Here is a 15,358-nt window from a genome sequence, read left to right as displayed (position 1 = left end):
ATAATTTTGTAAGCTTCTAAAATATAAAAATAGTAAACTTAAAGAGTCAACTTGTGTGTTTCACAACAATGTATACACATCATGCAAATTTAAAAAAAAAGATTAGTCAAGTAATTTTATTCTTTAAAACCTATCTTAAATTTTGCCTCTAGTTGCACTGTTTACTTTTGGATATAGTATTGCTTCCTCTCTAGATCAATGCATAAGTATCAATGTGACACGGAATTTAATTATCTTTAAACAAGACTTCGAATTAGAGTCTTATATGTGAATGAAATGTTTGGAAAACTTTATTCTCAAAATAAATCTACTCTATCAAGTTAACATAAATCATATTTAAGTTTAAAAAAAATGACAAATTGACTTTCAAGAGTTGCTTTTGTAATATTATTGTGGGGAAAGACATTATGAGGATTAACTAGCTTGATCTTCAACTCAAGGCCACCAGGAACCATTAATGAGGTATAAAGGTGACTTAGGTGAAAAAATATACAAGTTAATACACTTGCATACGCACATACATATATATATAATTCAAGTAGTTAACCGACAAATATTGAAGAATTACCTCAGGTAGAAGGTCATCAAACTAGTGCTTGCCATATTGTGCTTGAGGATTTAATTTAAAATTTTATCCCAGATGACTTTAAATGATGCTCTACCAAATAGCCCATCATCAAAATTAATGATATCTCCAATTGGCACTTGATGAATCATCCTTGTAGCCAAAGCATAAGTCTCAAGAGAGTTATGAAATTTGTTTTCTACAACAGGCATAGGCATTGGATGTTGCGAAACTGTGGCTGACTCTTTAGTATGGCTCGACACCTTGCCCTTCAATTTGCTTTTCCCCCTTGGCTATACAACAAAAAAGTTAGACATATATATATTAAAAGATTTTAAATAATTATTTAAATCATATATACCTTTTTCTTTGCCGGCGATGGGTCCTTTGGTGGCTTTAGCTCCTTTGTTAGCTTGGTGTACCTACCGTAATAAAGTGGTTGTGCTATGCAACAAAGCTCCCTAATGCATCTCCTATTGTCTGCATCTCATTGGTAGGATAAGGTAATGCATATTTGGAGTCAATTGTAATAAGCAATGAAACCCTAACGTAATTGAGCAAGAGGGGAAGGTTATAGATTCTGTCCCCGATAATATTGTACATGCATCTTGTTACAACTAATTTGTGTAAAGGATCATTTTCTAAACAATTGTAGTCATTCTCACCCTAAATAAACAAATAATGTTAATTTTTTAGATAATGATTAGTTAAATAAATTTAAAAGATAAAATGTATTACCTTGAGTATTTTGTTTGAAGGAACTGTGCAGTTATCTTTCTCATTGGGGCTAACATTAGCCAAAAGCCTCTTAGGGATCTGCCCCTTCAATAACATGTCAATTAACTTTACTTGGGCTTCTAACTACTACTTTATAATAGTTTATTCTTCTCTCAACTCTTGGACCTTGGATGAAGAAGCTGATGTTTGCTTCTTAATCTTGCCCAAGTATTGCTTCTTCGTGACACCAAAGCTAACACCCTTGACATAACCAAGCTAGTCAAGGGTCCCTAATGCTCTAGCCAAGATATCCTCATACTCAAGAAGCTTGCCTTGTGAGACTTCCTGAGAGGGGGAATCCTGTGCAAAGTAGAGCTGATTAGTATATATTTTCATAATAATTTATTAATTGATAGATAAGAACAACACTTATAATTTTTTAGTAACCTCTTTCACGTGAGGGTTGTCAATGACTCTATCTTTGTTTGTTTGTGCCAATGCCTAGAGTCTTTGGCAGGATATGGTAACATCCAATTTGTTGGCCTTCACTTGTTTTTGCTCCAAGCCTATATATCCCAACCTCCCTGCTTTGTAAGGGTATTCATTCTTGGCTACTCTCTCCTTATTTTGGGCACTTAGTTCCTTTAATCAATAACAAAAAGATCCTGTTAGTGCACATATATACATTCAATAAAAGGTATCAAAATTTAAATTTTAGAAACATAAATACCTAGAATTCCTTCTCATGTTAAGAGGCAACAAAAGTATCCCAATCTTCCTATTTTACTAAAGGCTGTAATAGGGGAGGAACTCAGGCAACAAATTCAGCATCAAGGTCTTTCAAATAGTTCTGTGTCATAAAATATCTGAAAGACCATAATACCCTCTTAGCCTTTTGAAGGACAAAGTCCTTCTTCCTCTTGTCTATTTTAAATCCTGACTGTAAAATAAAATAAATATATTAGGTGCATCAATTTAAAGTACATAATAGAATATAACTTAGTAAAATGCAACTTATAGCCACGGTCTCCTAAATAATGTCCTTCATGACTTAATCAACTTTGTGCCATAATTTCTATGTAATAGGTACAGTTGTCTTTGCCACTACCCCAATATAACTTATAAATTTTGAAAATTTGATAGCTTGCCCTTTCTTGTTCCACTGCACTGATACCTTGAAAATATATCTCTTCTTCCATTCGCTTGTCCCAAAGTGCCTTGCAAATGGTTTTTCAAATTCAATATCCAAATCCTTGATCTTTTCAAATAGCTCATCACTAGTTAATGGCAAAAGTGTCTTACCTTCTTCTAGATTTCCATTGAACGCTTTTCTCAATTGTCGATAATGATGTTTTTGGAGTAAAAATTGACAATGCTCGAGGTAAACATTCTTCATCCCATATTGAAGCCTAATAGAATATGTTCCCTCTTCATAAATAAGGCATCTAAGTTTCCCTTTAATGCTTTACCTTGACAGATTATCATAAGCAGGAAAGTCATTGATTATACCGAAGAGCATAGCTTTTAAATTGAATCTTTATTCTTTATACCCATCATATACCTCTATACTTGACTCTCACATGATCTTCAAGTCATCAATTAGAGGAGCCAAATATGTGTCTATGTCATTCCTAAGTTGCTTGGGTCCTGCAATTAGCATGGAAAATATCATATACTTGCACTTTATGTAAAGCCATGGAGGAAAGTTATAAATCACCAAAATGAATGGCGATGTGCTATGGCTACTACTTTGAAGCCAATGAGGATTCATCCCATTGGTAGACAATGCAAGGTATAGATTCCAACTCTCTTCTCCGAATTTAAGGTACTCATAATCAATCTTTCTCCACTATGAAGAATCAGCAAGGTGATGAAGCATGCCATCTTTTATCCTTTCTTTCGTAAGTCATGTTAAGCTTTTCATAACTTTTGCACTGCTATATATGTGTCTAAATTTAGGCATGATTGGAAACTACCATAGTGCCTTCACGGGACTTGGTCCATTTTGCTTGTAGTATGAGGCATTACACTTTAGACACTTAGTTAATGATGCATATTCATTCTAAAATAAAAGGCAATCAATAGAGCACATGTGTATCTTTTTATAATTCATGCCAATTGATTACAGTACTTGTTTTGAATCATATGTTTGACAAGAAAGCTCATTTTCCTTAAGAAGTAATTCTACTTTTAAATACCCAAGCAACTTAGTGAAGCTCACATTACTCCATCCATGTTTTGCCTTCATGTTGTATAATTTTAACACTGCTAACAACTTTAATGTACTTCAACTAGCATACAATGGTGCCTTTGCATTACTTTTTAACTTCTCAAACATTTTTGAACAATCCTTAAGGTTCTCTTCAACTGCTTTGGCCATCTGTTTGAGATAGTCTTCCTTAAGTATGCATGTGTCAAAATCATCAAGAGATGATGCACAGCTTTCACTATGCTTCAGGCTATAACCAATATCATCCCTTATCTCATCATGTATTGTCTAACACTTATAACTTTGATCCATCTCATTAACTATTAAGTGTTCTTCACAAGTATCTAGATTAACCTACTTTACAAGACTACACTTTAAACATGGTCAAACAATCTTAGCAGGGTCCTCCATATGCTTAACTGAAAGCTTAACAAAATCTTTCACCCCATCCTAATATTCCTTAGATAGACAATTAGCAAACATTTATTCCTCATCCATAATTCTTAGAAAGATTAAGAGGAAAATATGATTAGTGACTTTGACTACTCCTAGATAGTGGGAGAGTTAGAGACAAAGATCAATTAGTCAATAAGTCACTAACCACATGTTTGCACATTCCCTCTTTAATCTTGTTTAAAACTAATAATTACATTTTAATGCTAGTCATTCAAATAATTTTGACAGCATAACAACTTAAAATAGAGAGTTTCTCGGGCTTTATCCCTCTCTTTATTAATCTAAATGACAATAACAACAGAATCCACAATAACAATCACATAAAGTTATATTCAAGAATAATTTAAAAAAATTGATAGTATATATAACGGCTTAAAATGAGTATTATTAGGGCTTTATGCCTTTAAAAAAACCAAGTCATCCATAACGAGACTCTATATAATCCAACAATAATAATAACAACATTAATAAGAAGCCTAATTTTAATTAAAATCATATAAACTATATCAAACACTATATATATACATATCAATTTAAAACCTCAAAAATATTTTACATAAGCCAATTTTCAATCAATTGAAAAACTAATAATGTGAAAATTGACAATCAAAGAATATAAATCTAAACTAATTATTCAATTACAAAACAAACATCCAAAACTCAAAAAGATATGTGTGCCAGAAGAGAAAATAAGATAATTAGGTGTATACTATTTTCAAATCCTAAATGAATCTCCTCATACTAGCAAAACAATTGGATGATCCATTAATCCAATAATTAAGCACCCAAAACTCAAAATTTCAAACACTAACTAACAAAAACAATAAGGATTGTGTATGAAAATTAAAATCAACAACCCATACATTCAAAATGAAGATTAATGATTGGAAAAGCAAGAACCAACCTTAACAAGAAGAGGAAATGTCAAATATGTAGAAAAATAGAGAGGCAAGTGTGCTGGAGAATGATAGAGGCTAAGAATCCACACATATAAGCATTCATGAGAATGATGGAGGCTGAGAATCTAAAACCCCTAAAGAATCGAGACCAAAAATGTGTTTTTTAGCAGTTGGAGTGATGAAAAATAGGTTTCGATGGCTCTGAATTTGTTTTTGAAGATGAACAATTTACAAAAATAGAGAGTGAAAATAATTCTAGAGGGGAATTTAAATGAGAATACTTGATGGTTTTTTCAAAATAATTGTCAAGTATTACATACTTGTCACTTGTTTTAGAATACCTTTAAGTATATACTAGACATACTTGATGTTATTTCAAAAAAAGCGTCAAATATATATAAAATTTTATTTTTTAAAAAATTATTAATTTGATGTTTGTTTATCCAAGACTGACATGTAAATTTCACATTTATTTTATGACTATTTTTAAAAATGGTCAAATATATATACTTGACGGTTATTATCAAATAACAGTCAAGTATGTGTTTTAATATTTGATGCTTATTTTAGAAAAACTGTCAAGTATTCTCCACCTTTTTTATTTATCATTTTTTTAAATAAGTGTCAATTATAGGGCGTCAACTATCCCTTTTTCTGTAGTTGTGAAAGAGCCAAGTGGGTTATATTGTGCTAAATTATAACAAGTTGTGGAAAGTTGAGAAATTTAAAAATTGGCCGTTGAGGGGAAAAATTTTGATATATGTACATATATATATATGTATATGTATATATTATATTGTGGTCAATTAGGTATAATAGGTCCTTTTGGACTTGGTTCAAGCCTTGTGTGGTCTAATAAGAGAAAGGGATCGATTTAAGTGCTTGGGTACATAAAATTTTCATAAAAAGTAACTTTTTTCTCCCAGGTATATAAATTTTGATCAAACCATTAGATCATGTCCAAACTTATTTCACTAGCTAACTTACAAGATAAGTTTCGTGTGGGTGCTTGAATCACTCTAATCGGACATCGTATATGAAAATGGTTGATACTAAAAGTTCTTCATTTTTGTTGTCAAATGACAGCAAAAAATTTAGACTAGCATGCCACGATGCATGACAATAATAGTCAAACATCTGGCTTTATGCCACATGTCATGACGCACGTACTGCAGGCTATAGCATATGTCACATTTTCCAGCTTGATTTTGTGGTTTGTAGTGCATGTAATTTAAGATTGATATGCTTATGGGTTATGTCCACTGTGCATTACAAATGTATTGTGATTTTGGTGATTTTACAAAATAAATCTTGGGCCCAAGCTTTTCAAATGAAGTTTTTAATTACTAATTGTTATGATTAATGTGGTAATTGGGTTAACTTCTCATGTATCGAGCGAGTACAGGAGGTGGTAATAGTTTTCATGCTACTAAATCTCTTGGATGTCATAGCTTTTCATTTGTACTTTTCTCAATATCGTGCGATCTCATTTGATTAGCTATCTTGGATGACATATACAATCTCTGCAAACGTGGCTTTAATGGAGAGTATCTAATTATTTTTTTTTAATATCTTCTTTTTCCCTTCCCCTTCTTCATTAGCTTCCACTTAGAGGCATTACACCTTTTATAGACTTCTTTATCCACATTCTCTCCCCAACACAACATGCACTCATTTAGGGAAGCATTAATTTTGTGTAATTCAACCCCAACTTATTAGTTACCTTTTTTGATTGATAAAAAGAAGTTGGAATTTTTGCCATACTAAAAGCATCTCTCAATTTCTAATAGCATTGGCATGCCCTTCTTGCTAATATTGCATAAACATTTTATATGAAATAAGATAACTTGGTTTACCTATCATGTAAATCTTTAATTTCAAACTTTGAATGTTTAGTGTTTAAAAAGAATAAATTAGTAAAATTGAGTGATTAATAAATTAATAATGTTTTTGATTACTAATAAGGTTATTGGACCTTTAGGCAAATTTGAATGGATTAAGAAGGAGTTTAGGTCAACTAGGCACAAGTGGGTGGCCAAAATGGCACATTGGCTTGCTATGCCATGTGTTGGTGCATGTCTCATTTCTGAGATAAATCTAACATGAGTTGTGTTTGATTTCAATGAAAGGAAAAGAAAGAAATGCAAGAGGCATTAGAAATAGAGCTTAGGGCTATTAGGGCTTGCTTTCAATATCACTTTAGGAGTATTTAGAGCTTGGTTATTGTGAAGTAAGCTTCCTATTCATCCTCCCTCTCCCTTATGTGAAAGTTTAGCAAATTTAGGTATAAATGGGTGTTGATTTCATCCTCCCTTAGGTTACAACCAAACCAATTGGCTTAGTTCGGACCTTAGAAAGTCAAATCAAGCTTCTAAATCTAGGTTTAAGGATTTTATAGTGATTTAAGATTTTTGGTTAAGGTTTGGACCAATCCTAAGTGAAAATTGAAAGACTAGCAACAATGTGAGTAAATAATTAATGTTATCTAAGTGTTTGGGTGTTAAATGGAATTCATGAAGTGTGTTGGAAGCATTAATTTTGCTAAAGATGGAATTTGGGTATAGTAGGTACCCAACATTAGGCTAAAAAGAGGGATTTAATACTATAGTTATAATTAATGATTAGTGTATAGGTTAAATATTGATCGAGTCCCTATTGAGATAGTGGACTATTGTAAAGTAACTAAATTACCACAATAACCTTTTTTATGACAAAAGAGTTGAGATAACTGAATGGTCTAATCTTTTTATTTGTGTGTTTAAATGGTTAGGAATTGTGAAAATACCTATATTATTATTTTGAATGAGTATGTTATTAGTATGTAATTAATTGAGATTTAGAGATATTATGTGAAGTAGAATGAATACATATACTTATATTTAGGTTTTGAAAGAGCTTTATAACAAAATCATAAATATACATACTTTGCTAAATTATATAATTTGTTATGATAAGGGAAGATTTGGAATAATCAACTTATGTATGTGGTTATGTTGAGTTGAACTATATGAGCATGATCATTATGAGAGGGTAGGAGTTCACCCTAGAGATGTGGAGATTATATTGTGTAAATTCATATGGTATACTAGCATTATAGAGGCCCCACTATTCAGTTCTACCTTGTTTGGAAGTTCCAGTACTATTTGAAATAAATTGGGCATGCGACACTTCTGATAATTGAGAGGGAGAATTTATAGTTTGAATATTGGTGAAGGCGTCCTTTATTGGGGTTGTCTCCCATAATTAGTAAGCTTGAATCGGTCTAGTCATATGGACTTAGTTCTATTGAATTGTTAGCCCACAGATTCAGTTGGAGAAAATAAAGAGGATATAAAGTGATGTGTTGATCATGAATTTGATATGATTGTATAACTATATCTATATATATACTTGATAACTGAACCACAAGTTTTATTTCTACTTTACATACTCATACACCATTCTTTTACTTGAGTAGTTAGATCATATTATTTGATTAAAAAATCATCGACTCAACCCCATGATTATATTTTTCATATGAAGGCTCTAATAAGGACAAAGGGAAAGAGGACTTGTTGGGGTTTGAGGATCTTGTGTTTGTATGGCTCTCTCTCTCTCTCTCTTAGTTTTGTGTAATGAATTATTTGTAAGTTAACCCAATTTAGGATTATGCATTATTTTGGGTACACTTGTATGAGAGTTTGGTGTGTTGGGTGTATTTTGGCTTAAGATATTGTATTGTGTTGGGAATTGTTGTAAGGTTGAAATACTAGTACAAGTGTCATTATTGTGGTAATTGTATGTATTTAGATAGCCATGATAGGTTTATGATAAATTTTGTGCACACCCTTGATTTCTGTGAAATTGGGGTTTTATTGGCTATATTGTATTTAGAATGTGTGTGAAGTTATATAACTATTCAATTAATGTGAGATGGTCCAATTGAGTCGGTTTAGGTGGTCTTAGAGTTATTGGCAGTTGATTGATGCTTTTAGATGCCTTGGGGTGAGTTTTGAAAGGAAAAAGGGTAATTTTGTACCCGAATGTTCATTTGGCTGTAAAAAAAATAGCTACATGATCTGAACCCTCTTCTTGAATAGCTATATAGGAAAAAATATTCTACAATATTTCTCAGTTAGTATATAATTACGAGAATGAATTAAAAAATTAAAGACATTTTTATCCCAAAAAAATAAAGTTATACCTTAATAATAGCATCATTGTTCAAATTACGCATTTTACTATGCATTGCCCAATAAGTATTGCCTTGTGGGAAATGTTTAAATATTAAATGTTCTTTGACCACCTTTCTTGAATGCCACTTCTTGAAATGACATTTTGGACATGGACAAACAATATTTTCACCAGCACTCATGTGTAAGAAGGCAAAGTCAAAAAACTCGTCCAGTCTTTCCAAGTACTTTTTAGTTGTACATGACATATTTATCCATGTGAATCAACTCATTTTTTTTTTCACTTAGCATTGATCCCAAAATCAATTCAGAAAGAAAGAGAAGAGATGAAAGAAAATAGCCAACAACCAAAATAAATGCACCTAGATTATATATATCTTTCATTTAGTAGTGGTTCACCAAACCGTTGCCATTATCAACGATCAAAACATCATAGTAATTCTTGCAATGGTTAGTCAAAACTGCTACTAAATACAATGGTAAAAAGCATTGCAGTAGTTCGTCCAAACCTCTACTAAATTCAACAATAAAAAAATAATAGCAATTTAGAAAACTACTGCCTGAACCACTACTGGGGTTTCAACTTTTTTTTTTCAAATTTATCAAACTAAAAGGTAAACATTTCCTAAATCACATAAAATTATTTTAAAATATTGAATTAAAATATAAATTAAAAACAACTCAAATTTTAATTGAACAAAAATATTTTGACATAAATAAAAAGTTAATTTATTACAATATTTTAAAAACAAAACCAAAATAAGTAAAAAATCCTAAGATTGCGAGGAGGATCCTACTACTTCAGTGACTAACTGTAGTTTGGACCAGTACTACTTCCTATGGGCTGCTCATGTGACGGACTCATACCTCATCAGTCTCCTATTAAGTAGTCTAGGAGGGATTGGTTAAGAAATTGGTTTGCCCACATCATGCCAAACACCTGATGATATTAGGAGAGTTTTGTATTAACTTGTATCTGCATCTCCCTCTCAATAGTCTTAAGGTTAGCTGTATGCTTCCTTTAGCTCCCATTGCTAACCCGAAGCTTTTAACAATCTCAATCACCAAAACCCATGCCACAAATCCAACCAAGCTGATCTGGAAGGCTGTAAGTAGCCTAAAGCAAATCGTACGAATATGGCTCAATTGATGCTTGAGACTTTCGAATCTCATGCTGCATCTCCCGTATCCTATCATGTAAATATAAAGCTTAAATTTATTTAAATTAAACAATTAAATTGAATAATAAAAAATGAAATAATATTATTTCATTGAATTAAACTATTATATTAATTAATATAAAATAATGTTTTGATACTTTCATCTATGCCATGAAGTTGTGTAGTTAAGGGCGCCCATCTCTAGATTGGTGTGTCTCCACAAACCTCTTGCACCTATAATATTTGGTTCAAACAATTAAATTAAATTAATTGAATTTGCCATGCATATCATCATAACAAATCGCGAATCCCTTTGATCTGCTGGTATGGTGGATTGTTTGCAAGCTCTAGCTATTCCTAGCCTTCTTAAAGACTTTTTGTTGCAAATAAAAAATATTTAAAATGGAATTAAAAGTTAATAAAAAAATCAATTTACATTAAAATAAAACAATATATATTAATAAAAAAATTAATTAGCTATTGCACAGGAGTATAGTGCCACCTGACAAATTTATCCTAATAATTGGCATTCACTCTAGGAGGGCCATTTGTCTCCACCTTCTCAGTAGACTTTGTTCTGTCCTTGTTATATTTCCAAAATAGGGTAATTCTACTATTCTTCCACCGATTCCCCACCCTAAAAAGGGAGCATGACTTCCGATCGAAGGTTGTTCATCACTACAAATTTTTGCTGCATAAATAGATAACAAACAATTATTATAATTACAATTAAATAAATATCATAAACAAAATAATTAATAATTTTATTAATAAACATAAATATAAATAAATATATTAATATAATTTACTAAAATTAAATGAAATATCAAATAAATAAAAACCTTCATAATTTGCTCTAAGATCTCTTCCTTCACCTAGTTCCTAACCCTCCTCAAAGTGGGCAAATCAATGGGAAAAACATTATATTTTTCCCAAGTTTCGTTAAGAAAAGATCATATAGTTGTTTTGATTGCGAGACTAGCTTCCCAGTTGTTTTCCACCTTATCATCATGTGATGACCTTCAGGCAAGGTCCAAAAGTCTCACTCATGCACTAGCCTCCTATAAGTATTGCCATTGGGCTATGAAAATACTTAAATTAACTAATTAATTTAAAAAATTAGATTAAAGACAAAACAAATTTAAATAATAAAATTTAAGTCAATAATTACCTTGTATCGTAACCTTATAGCCCTTCCTCTGCATGTTGGTCTAGTTGTTGGTCTTATGAGACTTAGAAATTTCCTAGTCCAAAAATTCTTCAATCATTAGGATAGGGACATTAAGGAATCCTCACCCTTAGGAGTTTTTAGTCCCAAAATCACCCTTAACACCCTCTTCTTGATGCTCCTCCTCTAGAATATTGTCATCAAATATATTATCCAAGTTAAACACTAGTAGTAGGAGGGAAAGCATCCTGGAAAACATTCTTAACAAGCGCATGTGAGAGATTTTAGAAAGCAAAGGTGAGAGGAAATTTTGCTAAAATTGGAAAAAATAAGGAGGTTGAAGGTTTATATAGATGTGACATTTGTAGCAGTTTCATTAAGAACCACTACCCAAATTGCTGTAGATCCTAACAATAAGCAAGACAGTCATTAATGCAATTTCAAAATGGTAGTGGTTTTGTGGTGAATCACCATGCAAACTACTACCCCATTGACTATCCATTACCTAAGGCAGATTGGTAACTGTTTGGGTCAAACTGATACCTGTCAAAATAATTTTACCAAGCTTGTGGTTTGGGTCAAGCTCATATAGCCAAGCTCAACCCTAAACACTCTTAGGCTTTTGGCTTATTTGAGCCAGGTTAAATACCCAAAACTTTTTTTCCCTCTTTTTTGAACCAAGTTCAATTTTTAATTTAAAAATTAATTGTTTCAAACAATATAAACAAAACAACACACTCTAAAATAGTAAAATACATGAGATAAATCATAAAAATTACATCAATATTAATAACAAAATTTGGAAAATTAATTACTTAATTTAAAAACAAAGTTTTTTTTTTCCTCATTGATGTTTGATAAAGCTAGCTCATAAGCTGGAAATATGATTTTTTTTTAGAAAATTAATAAAGGGCAAGCTAGCTTGAAAATAAGATTTTTTAAGTTTTTTTTAGGAAATAGGAAACATAAAACAAACCTCCACAAGCCTATAGAAGTTAAAACAACTTGCAAGTTAGAGTTTAATGGTGCATAATTGTGTAATTCCTCTATATAGAAAGATGAAAATTTAATAATAAAGTTTGGAACATTGTGCTATCAATTTTATGTAATGTCCTATTCCCCTTGACTCTCTAGATTGACATTGTCATTGTCATCTAAAATTACCATTGAGCTCTCAATGACGTGCACATCAACATTTGAAGTTTATTCATATGGTTTCCTCTCATTTTCAGTCATTACTTCATTATCTGCGATGAATGAACAAGTTTTATAATAGGGCAAAGGGCCAAAAATACCTAAGAAATCATAGGTCTAGGGCATCCAATAGCTTAAAGTAAAAGCACTCAAATTTATTTTTTTGGTGCTTCTATGACTAAACTATTAAATTTCATATCCAAAACATAACAATCAACATATTTGACTTTTAACAGTTTGGTCGTAGATACATTGAAAAAATAAATTCATGGGCACTCATGCACTTTTTTACACTTTAGGATACTAGATGCTCCCAACCAATGACTTTTTTAAATTAGGGATAAGGAAAATCATGTTCAATTATCTTAGTAGACAAAGCATCTTGTACCTGCTTATCATTAAGTTTCTCAAACCTTAATTTTTCTTCTTTATCAATCATCATTAACCTAATATTGCAATACTTAACTAGTTGTAGATAATTCTTAGCATGTCACGCTAGATGAGATGTGTAACATCTTAATTTTAAATTAGGGAATTAATGATAAAAATTGTGGGTTTGTTCAAGAGTTAAATTAGAATTATTGTTATTTAAGGTTTAATTCAGGAATGAACCTGTGATTGAGGTTATTTGAGGATAATCAAATATTTATACACTTAAATATGATTTAATGTCGGCCTAGGATAATATACTAAGGTTAATTGGGGCCCAAAGTAGGTATTAGGTTAGATTAGGCCCAAATAGTGGGCTTGAGTAAAGTGCACCATTTTTGTTCATGCACTATGGCACATGGTGTATTTGCCACAACACAAACACAAAATTTTTGATATTATGTTCAAAGATAGACATGAACAAGAGGAAATTTAGAGGTGATTTCCAGTGGCTCTATCAGGGTTTCAATATGTCCAACCCTAAGGGATAATTTTGGGGCTTTAGTCACTTAAGGTAAGTCTAATGATATTCCTTTTACATCCCATTCTCCATTTCTAACTACTTTGAGCGAGCTATTTTTGTTTGGGTTTTGTTTTTGGAGATACCACATGGGGGAGTCTGAATCTTATGGGTTGTTTACGGTTAAATAAGTGTTAATTTAGTGTTTTAGTTGGAGTTTATAGCAACAGTGGTCTAAATTCAAAACCTTAGGCTTACTGAGTGAACCTTTATGATGATATTAGGACATAGAGGTGTAATGATGATTATGAGTATGTTTAAGGGTCTAAATGGGAGTAATAATAGTTTTTGATTAATTAAATCAAAACCTAACCCTAGGACTAGGGTGTGATTAGTGTTTAAGCACTTGTATTGGTGATAATTTACAATGTATTCATGACAATTATTATTGTATTTTATTTAGATTATGGTGTTAATGCCATTGGAGGTGATAAATGTAACATCCTGAATTTTGAATCATGTGTTAATAATTGATTAGGGATGAGTTAGTGATTAAATGTAGGGATTAGAGTTGAGTAGTGAAGTGATATATTGACTCATTGAGATGTTATATGAATAGATATGAGTAGAAAAATGGGATCTTGAAGCAGAGTGAGTGAGCATAGTGAGGATTTTCCTCACTGTGCCACACGCTACGACGGGTGGCAAATGCGCCACAGTGCATGGAGTAAAAATCTAATTAATAGGGATGTGTCTATCTTAAAAAATAGAAGGGAGAAATGCAGGAGGAGAGTTCTAAAGTGGAGAAGAGCCAAGGCTGTGTTAGGGTGTAACATCCCAAAAATTTTAAGACTCAATTTATTTTAAAAAAATAAAATAAAATATCTATAATTAAATTAAAATTTAGAATAATTTGATAGAGGTCCAAATTTTGAATTTTTCTCAGCAAAAGTTTGGTTTTATTTAATTTTTAACTATGGAAAAAATTATCAAAGTTGACCTAGGCTTTTGTGCTATAATAAAAAATGTTGGGCCCTTTCTTGTAATTTTCTCCAAAGTCTTATATCAGCATTTTAAAGGGAAAATAGATGCAGAAACGAAATGGAACAAAGAAAAAGGGAAGAAACGAATGTGAGAGAGGAAGAAGAGAAGAGAAAGAGAGGAAGTTAGGTTTGGATCTAGGAGGCTTTGCGACCGTTGCGAGCTCAGCTACATGATAGGTAAACTCCCTACTTCAATCCTTTTCCTTTCCTCTTGATTTTCTTCAATTTTTGAAAGAGGAAATTTTTGGATTTTGATTCTAAAGGCTTTATTCTTGTAAGCTTTTGTTTCTTTAGATCCTAGGGAGGATGTTTTGAGTTTCTATATGATGTTCTAATGTTTTGAGTGGATAATTGGATAAAAAGAGGTGTTTTAGGCACAAATTAAACCCTGAGAGATTGGGTTTTGCTCCTCAATGGTTTAAGCTTATTGATTTAGTTATAATTTTGCTATTTGAGCCTAATAAGATTTAAATTAAGGTTTGGTTTTCATTATAAGGGCTAATAGTAAAAGTTGGTGACACTAAGTGAAGGTTTTTAATTGATTAAAAATTATATAAATTAAAAATTAGCCTAGTGATGGCTAAGAAATGGTTTTGGTGGTTAAGTAGTATTATGTGAATAGTTGATTTAATATATGGACTATTAGGATGGATTATGACTCATTGACTCAAGTTGTGTGATATGAATTATAGTCTTCGTTAATGCTATTTGTCATGATAAGTGATGTAGATCACTTATATGTTTTAGGGATTGTTGGTGGAATTTGTTCAGAAGTTAAGGAATAAGCCGAGTCCAATTTTATACAAAAGGAACCCTTTTGGTACCAAAGGGTTGAGGTAACAGGAACATTTATATTTCTTATTACTTTATTTTAGCTATTTTTGAA

Source organism: Prosopis cineraria, unplaced genomic scaffold (assembly GCF_029017545.1).
Source record: "Prosopis cineraria cultivar Desert tree isolate PC_DT_omini unplaced genomic scaffold, ASM2901754v1 PC12, whole genome shotgun sequence".
Taxonomy (NCBI): domain Eukaryota; kingdom Viridiplantae; phylum Streptophyta; class Magnoliopsida; order Fabales; family Fabaceae; genus Prosopis; species Prosopis cineraria.
This window is presented reverse-complemented; position numbering follows the sequence as displayed.